Raw genomic sequence first — 9,492 nt, 5'->3', positions numbered from 1 at the left:
AGCTTTACACAGTTTCTTAACGCTTACTAAGTCTTAGCACCAAGAAGTAAAGGTTCGGAATCAGATGTAAGTTACCTCAGAAATTTCAGGGACTTGAAGTGCCAAAAATTGCTCAGAAACCACTTTTTAAACGATTAAAACAACGTACTGCCCTACCTTGGTTACCCATTCCTACAATATGATCACAAAGAAATAGTGTCTAAGCATAGACCATTGTAGTGCATGTATAATAGAATGCTACAGTTGTACTATGTACAGTACTGTATATCATGTACATATCATGACAGATCACACAGATAAAAAGTGTTCGTTTACTTGTTATGGGTGAATTTTCATACTACATGTAGAAGTGATATGCTCACCATCATGGTCTTGATTTTTAATATGAAAAATAGTGTTTTGCTGTGCGTAACTTTCCTCTAACTTTCACAACTTTTCTCAACTCTAACAGTGTTACTCCTTTAGTTTCCACATTCAAGACAGACTTTTGCAGAGATTGTAACTTTCTTGAATCCACATAACAGCAAAAAGTACAATCTTGTATTGATATTGCCATACATGTACCATGTTTATGTGCCATGTTCCAACTTTTAAAAAAATAATTCAACCACCAAGTGGTTGGTGTTTTATGTTTAAGATAACTGCATTATGTTTGACATTTTAGCTGTAAAATGTTAACCACTACCAACACTGTGTTGTACATCACCATACATACATTATACGATCATAGATTTTAAACATAGATTTTAAATGTAGGCACAGGAAAGAACTGTATATTTATTGCAAAGCAGAGCTTTTAAAAAAACAGATCTTATATAGTGTTGTTGAATAAAAGAAGCAAGAGTTGCTTATATGTGATTTACAAGTGTCAAGTGTGAATTATTCATCCAGATATCTCCCTTCTTACAATGTACCAGCTACTAGACTTGCAATTGTACCTTTTTCAATTGATCTATAGACACAAAAAATTCGAAGATTTTTAAACAAATGCCACTGCAGTTCCAGAACAAGGTACTAGCTACAGCATAGGGGGACAAAACTCATGGCACTTCTTCCTGGGCGCAAGAGCTATTTTCCATGCAAACGTCAAGATCATAGCATGTCCAGGTTGGGAGATATGAAACCTGGAAGTTCCACTGCAGTATCATAACAAGCTACCAGGAGTCCCAAATTTGATAATTTCGAGGTCTCGTCAAGACCTACTCATAGAATATCAAGACAGTCTGCAGAGACATGCCATACTTATTGTGTTCAGACACACACACACATGTACAGGCACTTGTTCCCCAAAACATAACAAAGTATGGTTGCGATCAAGAAAAATCTCGGCTTGTTTTTGAAGTTGAGTAACAAAACCATATGCTCCACAATCACTGACTTTTGTAGGCTATTCTAATATGCTTGTGAACTGAGGGTAATACATGTATATTTGTGTTGAAGTGTCAACTTATATGAGGCAATGATTTTTATTCCTTTTCGAGAAAGCTGAAAGCTCTCTAATGAGAGAAAATGTGTGTACTAATGTGTCAAATCCAGACTAGATTGGTCAGCCAAGAATATGTCAAGAATGACTAGCATGGGGGCTCTGGTGTGGTTCAGAGATGGAGTAGGTCAGCTTATTAAAGGTGTGATGAAAGAAAAATAACCAGGCGAAGGTCCATCAAAGTGGACTGAAAATTCAAGGCAGAACATGCATGTCAAGGTTTAGAGCCAAGTTTTACGTGTTATACAGTCAAACCTGACCAAGGCGACCATCTAGGGGACGGAAGAAAACAGGTCACATTGAACAGGCACATGGCACAGTTTATGTCGAAAAAAAAACATTTTCCAGCAGTCGAGCCAATCTGACTGGTTTCTCCATGATTTCTCTTTAGTTATCATCAATAACCAACAGATCGGAAATGACGTGGTCGTCATAGGCAGGTTGAGCGGACCCAACTCAGGGCGGCCGTGTTGGGTGTCAATGGGGAAATTTTTGGGACCGAGAAAAAGTGGTCACCATGCTCACTGAGATACTTTGTGTCCAGTGTGCTATGGGTTTAGCACCCGGGCTATCACCATGGCCAGGTGGTCAGCTTGAAGAGGTGGTCATCTTGGTAGGTTTGACTGTACGGGCTCTGTCAACAGAGCATCCCGGACCCAGTCGGCACAAGAAAGGGATGAAGATGTCATATACCTGTAGTGTGGCTGTCAGCCACGTCCTGTACCTGCTGGGTGACAAATACGAGGCTAACTTCAGTCCGGTCGCGGTCAGGTTCTCTGCTGAGGACATTTGGTGGACCAGCTGTTTTCCGCTAATTTGTCATCCCCCAAACTCGACCAGGGACACAGAAAAAAGTGTTGCCCCGGAAAAACATTTGGGTCCAGACGGTGCCGATCTTTGGGAGGCCGGGCGAGATTCGGCAGGTAGACCCCCACCCAGGACGGGGATTAAAGCTTTAAGCCCCTGTCACACATTCAGAACCTTTCCTCCGACCGCCAGCCTGAAGTTTCGAGAGTAGCCTGACCTGATTAAGGCCACGCCCACCTTTCTGTACGAATCTACATCGAATTTAAGTTAAATTTGAGTCAAATTTGACCTCCGAACCGTTTAGCGCTGCTGACTATTGGACACTGCTGACTGGTTTTATATAGCATTTTGAAAGCATAAGTATTGTTTAATAATATCAGCCCTTTTCTGTCAGATCTTGGGCAGATACCTATCAAATCATGCAAAGTGTCTCATGGTATGCACTCGAAGAGACTTGCAAAGGCAGGTGTACAGATAAGACTTGGTAGTCAGTCGAGCTACCAGAATTGCAGTCAGACTATTGCAAATAAACTAGAAAAATGTCGAAACAGCGTCATTAGCCAAGATGTCTGGTATTTGAGACTACCCTCCAAGCAGAGGCTTATTTTATTCTGTTATATATTTTCTGGGCGTTTTCATCGGGCTTTCTTTTGCACTAGGGTCCTTTTTCACACCAGCCGAACTTCGGGTGCCAATATTTAACTGTCTGGCGAATTTGATACTGTCTTTTCACTTGCAGCCATCAAAATGTCTGATTGGAGATAACTTTAAGACTAGAAGATGAGGTACATTTTATTGTGGATTATTCTTTGTATAACAGCGAAAGAAGCATTCTTTCCGATTATGTGGTAAGTAAATTTCCCATTTTGAGTATTTGCATAGTATAGAGAAATTTATATTCCTTACAGTCTTCGATAAACCAGCTCTAACTAAACATACAGCTAACTACATATTGCGATTACCAAGAAGCGAGAGGAAGCTGAAAGTACTCTTGTAGTACTTTCAACTCTTACCTTTACATTTCTATACTTTGTTAACATGTGACCTGTGCTTCGCCCAGTGGGGCAAAAATGTACCATAAACGTCTTCATTCCATAAGCAGCTCATACATGTATAACAGTCTGTAGTAGTGCTGATATGACACAGCGTGGTACGACAGTTATGCAGCAGGACCGAATACGGAGGGGATTACCTCTGACCAGGGCGCCGGCCATTGCGAGGAATGCCACTCCATCTCACAATAGATCTTATCTAGTGAGTAATTATGATAGATGATGATGAATGACATCCGTCGGCTTCGTCAGTAGCTACCACTGCTGTCATATTGTTTTCCAGATGGACATAGCACAATGCAGTCATATGGATACCAACCAGAACATCGAAATCATAGCCTGGATGCCGGACACACAGCACACTCGGCCAAAGTTATCCAGTGTGCTTTGGGCCTAGTGTGCTGTGGGTCTGGCATCCAGGCTACAAAATCACGGACTATAAACCGCCTTCCAAACTTGGCCCAGAACAAATGACCAGAAAGAGCGATTTCTGTGCAGCACTTAGAATGATCTAAAATTGTAATTATTCTAAGTCGATGTATACGTATATGGCCTTATATTAATATTTATAGTCACATGGATACCATACCAGAACATCGAAATCATGGACTATCCGCCTTCCAAACTTGACCCAAAAACAAATGCCCAGAATAAAGCGAATTTTGTACAGAATGTCTAGCACTTGGAATGATCTGAATTTTATTTTTACGATTATTTTAAGTTGATGTTTATGGCCTTATATTAAGTTGTGTGTTGACTATTTCGCTATTGTTGTCAATTATATTCCTATGTGTCTTGTTGTGTGTTAGTAGTATTAGAAGAGAATAGCTACCGTAACGTATGCTAAGTGTGGATCACAAATAATAATATACTTAACTCAGTATCAGCTTAACTCAACTCTCCAAGCAGAGTTTTATTTTTTAGGCTTCGGCTTATTTTGACGTTTTTTAGGTGTTTAGCTGGCTTTCTTTTTGTATTGGTATCTTTTATTTTACGCGTGCCCAAATGGTAACTATCTGGCAAATGGATACTGCCTGGTCAATTTGATACTGTCACTTTGCAGTAAAAGATCTGGTTGGAGATGTCTGTACCTTGCGCTATGTGAACAATGTGTCCTATCGCATAGGCTCCCTGTTGGCTTTTGTATGTAATGAAGAGGGACGACAACTTCCACTATCTACATTATTCAATCAGTGCTTATCTTCTCCTTAGCAAAGTAATCAACGGGTGCGGAGAAGCTCTATCATAATTTAGGCCATGTTGATTTGATTACTAGAATGTGGATGACATCCACGCGCGGATGAATTTTCGTCAGTTTCAAATAAGAAAAAAGTTTTCCACCATACTGTAAATCGTATAGAGCAGCCGCAAAATGAGCAAATATATGCAAAAAAAATACAATGTTCGTTGAATTCTGTGATTCAAGTTAATCCCAAAGCAGATCTTTTGGTGGTATCAAAATGACAGTATCGAATTGGCAAAACTTAGACAGTGTCAAACTGGCCATGCACAAAAAATGAAAGCCAGAACAAAAATGAAAGCCCGATAAAAATGTCTGAAAAGTACGCCAAAACCAAGCCGAAGCGTAAACCTCTGCTTGGAGAGTAGTTCCAAATCCAAGTGACTTTCTTACCTTATTTCCGTTCAAGGACGACGCTCCGTTCCCAAAGCTTGTCCTACGAAATGAACTTCAGTCACTGCCTATCCAGTAGCTTAGCTCGGCGTCATCATAAGTCTCCTCTTTGTCAGCTGGTTCCTCTTTTGCCGGGCCTGCCACTGTCACTGAAGTTTGGAAGAGAAGAAAATGCATGACATTGGCAGTCGCGATAGACAGGTTTCTCATTGTGATGTTTCCGACTTGACACACGTTGTTGCGACCGTGTCCGAAAGTGTCTTCGGATCTGTCTGGTCATCCCTTCAGGAGGAATAGGTAGTTAGTACAAAGGGACACCCCGGTGCCAGTGATAAATACTTGCGGCCCATTTATCTTCTGTGTCTCCCCCTCCCTACCCGAACCCCCGCCTACCTCCAGGGACCGTGCTCAGCTGATGGACATTCAAGGTGTACAAATAAGATGCGGAAGAACGATAGCTTGTCTTCCAGACAACCTAACAAAATGGTACGACAATCTTCTCGTTTAAATGCAGTTATGTAAACCAAAGAAAGATGATTTGATTACGTTTTTTAGCTGTAAAATGTTACAACAAACATCTGCTGGATATGGATCCGGGATGTCCCAAAAGAACGTTTCGTTTCAGTAATTTCACAGATCTAGCCCCTCATCAATGATGTCAGTGTGGGTGCCCAATGTAGCAGAACGGCTGACTACATAGGTTCCCTTACACATCGTTAAACTCTGATAGCTTCTGAAGACATGTCCTGATCCAATGCAGTCTGCCACGAAGCCTGGTGCTGGGATGTTTCCAGGGCCTGCATAGGCCCCAGTTCCTGGGCGCCAGGGCCAACATGCCCCAAGGAAATTATACCACGGCCCCCTCAGTTTAGCCTCGACGCCAGACCTATAAAACGCTACGCTCAGAGTCAGCGTCTCTGGAATCAGGGTCTAACTATATATATAATTTGTGTTGATCCTGGAGTCGAGGAACTGGCCTCTGTGGGCCCTGGAAACAGTCTGGCACCCAGGCTACCCTCAGATAGACCTTGATCCACACGCTGGCTAAAAACTCCTCTAGGCCTAGTGTATGTATGGGTCTGGCACCCAGGCTATCTGTCAAGCTGCTTTCACGTTTTCTGTCTTTCCAGAGCTGAAGACAAATGAGAGATGGAGGATCAGGGTTGGACAAGTTTTCAAAAATCCTCTTGCCCTATCGGGCAAGTACAGAGTCATTTTCACTTGCCCGAACCAACTTTTCACTTGCCCAAACTATACATGACATTTTTATGCATTTTTACTACCAGCATCTTATTTTAGAGTTTATAATGCTGCATACTTTATTTATCAAAATAAGGTGGTTTGAGACTTGCAATGGATTTTCTGACAAAAGGACATTAATATAATACCAATTTGGCAAAATGATGAGTAATTTTGTTCCAAACACCATAGCGGCTATACTTTGCATCCAAAAAATTTACTTGCCCAATCGGGCAAGTACAGGGGGACATTCACTTGCCCGAACAGTACTTTTACTTGCCCTGGGCAAGTGGGCAATGGGACTTGTCCAACCCTGAGGATTGCTCAGGAGATCGCTTAACTGTTATTTCGGGCACAGCCACGGCAGCCTGTGTCGCTTGACCTCCGAGAGTCGGAATGCCCAGAGGGTTCTCTCAAACCCCCGGCCTGTTTTGACTAGCAGTCCTCTTAGCCCTCCTAATAGTTACAATTCAAATAAATATGTTGTCTTGGGAAGCTCCGCCAAGACCTGGGTATCCCTCAGGATGGCATTTATTGTAACGTTAGTTGCGTTTGAGACGTATTCTATTCTCTATACGAGAGCTTGGAAAACATAAGATTCTGTGATTCCGGCAGTTCCAGTACAGTTCCAGTACAGTGCAAGTTCAGTCGTTCCTCAAACTGCCACAGATGGCCACAGATAGCTTGCGCCGACTTCAATTTTTGCACAACGAAGAACATGTTCAATCAAGGAGAGTCTCTATTTAAAGCTCATTGGTTCAGTGAATGAGACTGAAATAGCAAGTAATTTTAACGTCGGATCAAGACTTTGACGTTTAAAAACGACATCGTTGTGTGCATTTTAGCTGGTGTGTTACCCGGAAAGGCGGTTATACCGGCTATACAGAAACAAATACAGATTTTATGGAAAGATCTCTAGTATTTCGTCCACTTTTCATTAGAAGATTGCAACTACAGATTGGATCTTGAAAGACTGATTATTCATGAATATATATTATCGATTAATCTTTCGTATATTGAAAACATGTTGTTGCAATTTGGCTGCCCCGCCCCTTTCGTTCCACCAGGAATATCAACATGAACAGAAGACACGCCTACCAAACGACACTAATAAATTATATGATTTCTCATTTTAACATAAATATGCAACCAAATAATATCTGTTAGCCGTTTGTACTATACTAACGCAGTGATAGTAAAGTTAAAGACATTCAATGTAATTTTAGGGCGGCAAAACTGGAAATATCATAGATGAGTAAATATATCTGATATTGACATTTACTGCCATTTCTTGACACATTTTTGTCATCATTTCATACTTGAAGCTTTTGAAATACTATTATCCCAAACAAAAGTTAAGCGAGGAGTCTCTTTATTTTGGGGTACCACCCATAAATCGCTAGAACCAGCTTGCGATACAAAACAAGCAAAAGTTTAAAGTCAGTGACATCGCAATTTTGACCAACATATCTGTATGTATTCTATGGGATACAATTGATTTTGATACATGAAAAGAATGTCCAGAAAATTGACTTTGCCTAGTTTTGCCGCCTTTAGATTGCATTGGATGACTTAAACGCTTATCGTAAAGTTTTATAGTAAAGTTTTATAGCAAATTCATGCCCGAGGGCTAATTGCATGAACATAAGAAATATTTGGTATAAAAACGGATAATTATTACACAAAGAACTACTGATAACTAATAAGAAACTACTGGTAAAAACTACTGATCTTATCATATGGTACTTGCACAACAACAGTGATGTTGAGACGTGTATAGGACGACAACATGCAGCGGTCCGTCTGGAGACATTTCTGTGCCATCTTGAACACGCAGATGTTTCGACACGTCAGTACACATCAGTCACACACTGAACCATATGAACCACATACAGAGCCTCGGGCGGGCTCACATGGGGTCTTACCGCTAATGATCACTAATCATAATCCCGTACTCTACAGCCATAGGCTCTAACCAGGCTTCAGAAGCGGCTGGAAAGAGTAGAAATTGGCCAAATAGACAGATGACAACATGCGCTATCTAGGGGAATCGGAGCGGCAAACTGTACTCCTTGGCCCTCCTTTGGTGGACCAACTCCAATGCCATTGGAGTATGTTACATGTATCAGTCTATTTGTCTGTTCTTTCCTGCCACTTCTGAAGCCTGGTAGAGGCTACTCTAGCTGATGGGTCCTCCATAGTCTTCTGGTTGAGCGCATTTCTCCGTTTTAACTACATTCCCGCGCCCGTGTGTGCTGTTTTCTTTCTGTTTTCTCCATCCTGACAACCGTGTCAAAGGCGCCCGACCAGTGCCGAGCTGACATCTCTCCACACTGCCCTAACTAGGCAGCCATGCATTAGCTCCGGTTACAGCACATATGGCCGTGCAAAAAGGTTTCATAATAACCTACCGATGAAGAAAAAAAACACGCTTCCCAAATTAATGAAGGTCTTCACGGAATCATGCCCACGGTTACCTTACCCGGCCAATACCAGTTGTTCTGTGAAGATTACATTACACAAGTTCAAGGTAGTCAACTTGCTGACATGACCAACTGATGATGGCAAAATCAACCATCCTTACACGTACACTACAGTACCTATTTCTGCAACACTCCTCTATAAGAAAAAAAATGTGTGTTACACCGTGTCATCCATCTACTTAGATATGACGTTCAGAACCACCTGAGGAATTAGGAACGTTAAGACTTTGAAATGCCCAAGAAATGGCACGTTTTCTTCGTGATGTTGGATTGGGTACCATCTTGTTCAGTCGCTAGTCTGGGGCATAAAGTCAAGAGCGTTAGCCTGGATGCCAGACCCATAGCACGTTAGGCACAAGGTTTAGTGGATCGGGGTCCGGAGTTAAGGCCCTTGAAACAGTCTGGCACCGAGGCTACACTCGCAGCGTGTACCTTGCAAAACGTATCTGCAGTCATCGTTTTTAATAGCGGGTTATTGACTTCAAACAAAACAAAACCGGAACCCGCAACACTTATCCATTGTAGCATATCCGTATACTATGATCTGCCTTCCAGTGACAGACCGTCATATGTACAGCAGTAGTCGTTCTTTTTTCCCGTGGTTTGTTTCCCTAAAAGTAGGCATGGTTCCGGTCGGACTTGTTCGGTCGATGTGTTGACAATGGAAGGGGTGCGCCCATGGCCTCGGGCGGCATGTAGGCGATAGAAAAGTCGTCAGATTTGCAGCCTTTTTGGGGGACAATTGGCACCATAGATGCACGTGGCATGACGAGGACTAATGTGATAGTGTCACAA

Source organism: Branchiostoma belcheri, unplaced genomic scaffold (assembly GCF_001625305.1).
Source record: "Branchiostoma belcheri isolate BF01 breed outbred unplaced genomic scaffold, Haploidv18h27 scaffold4, whole genome shotgun sequence".
Lineage (NCBI taxonomy): Eukaryota > Metazoa > Chordata > Leptocardii > Amphioxiformes > Branchiostomatidae > Branchiostoma > Branchiostoma belcheri.
This window is presented reverse-complemented; position numbering follows the sequence as displayed.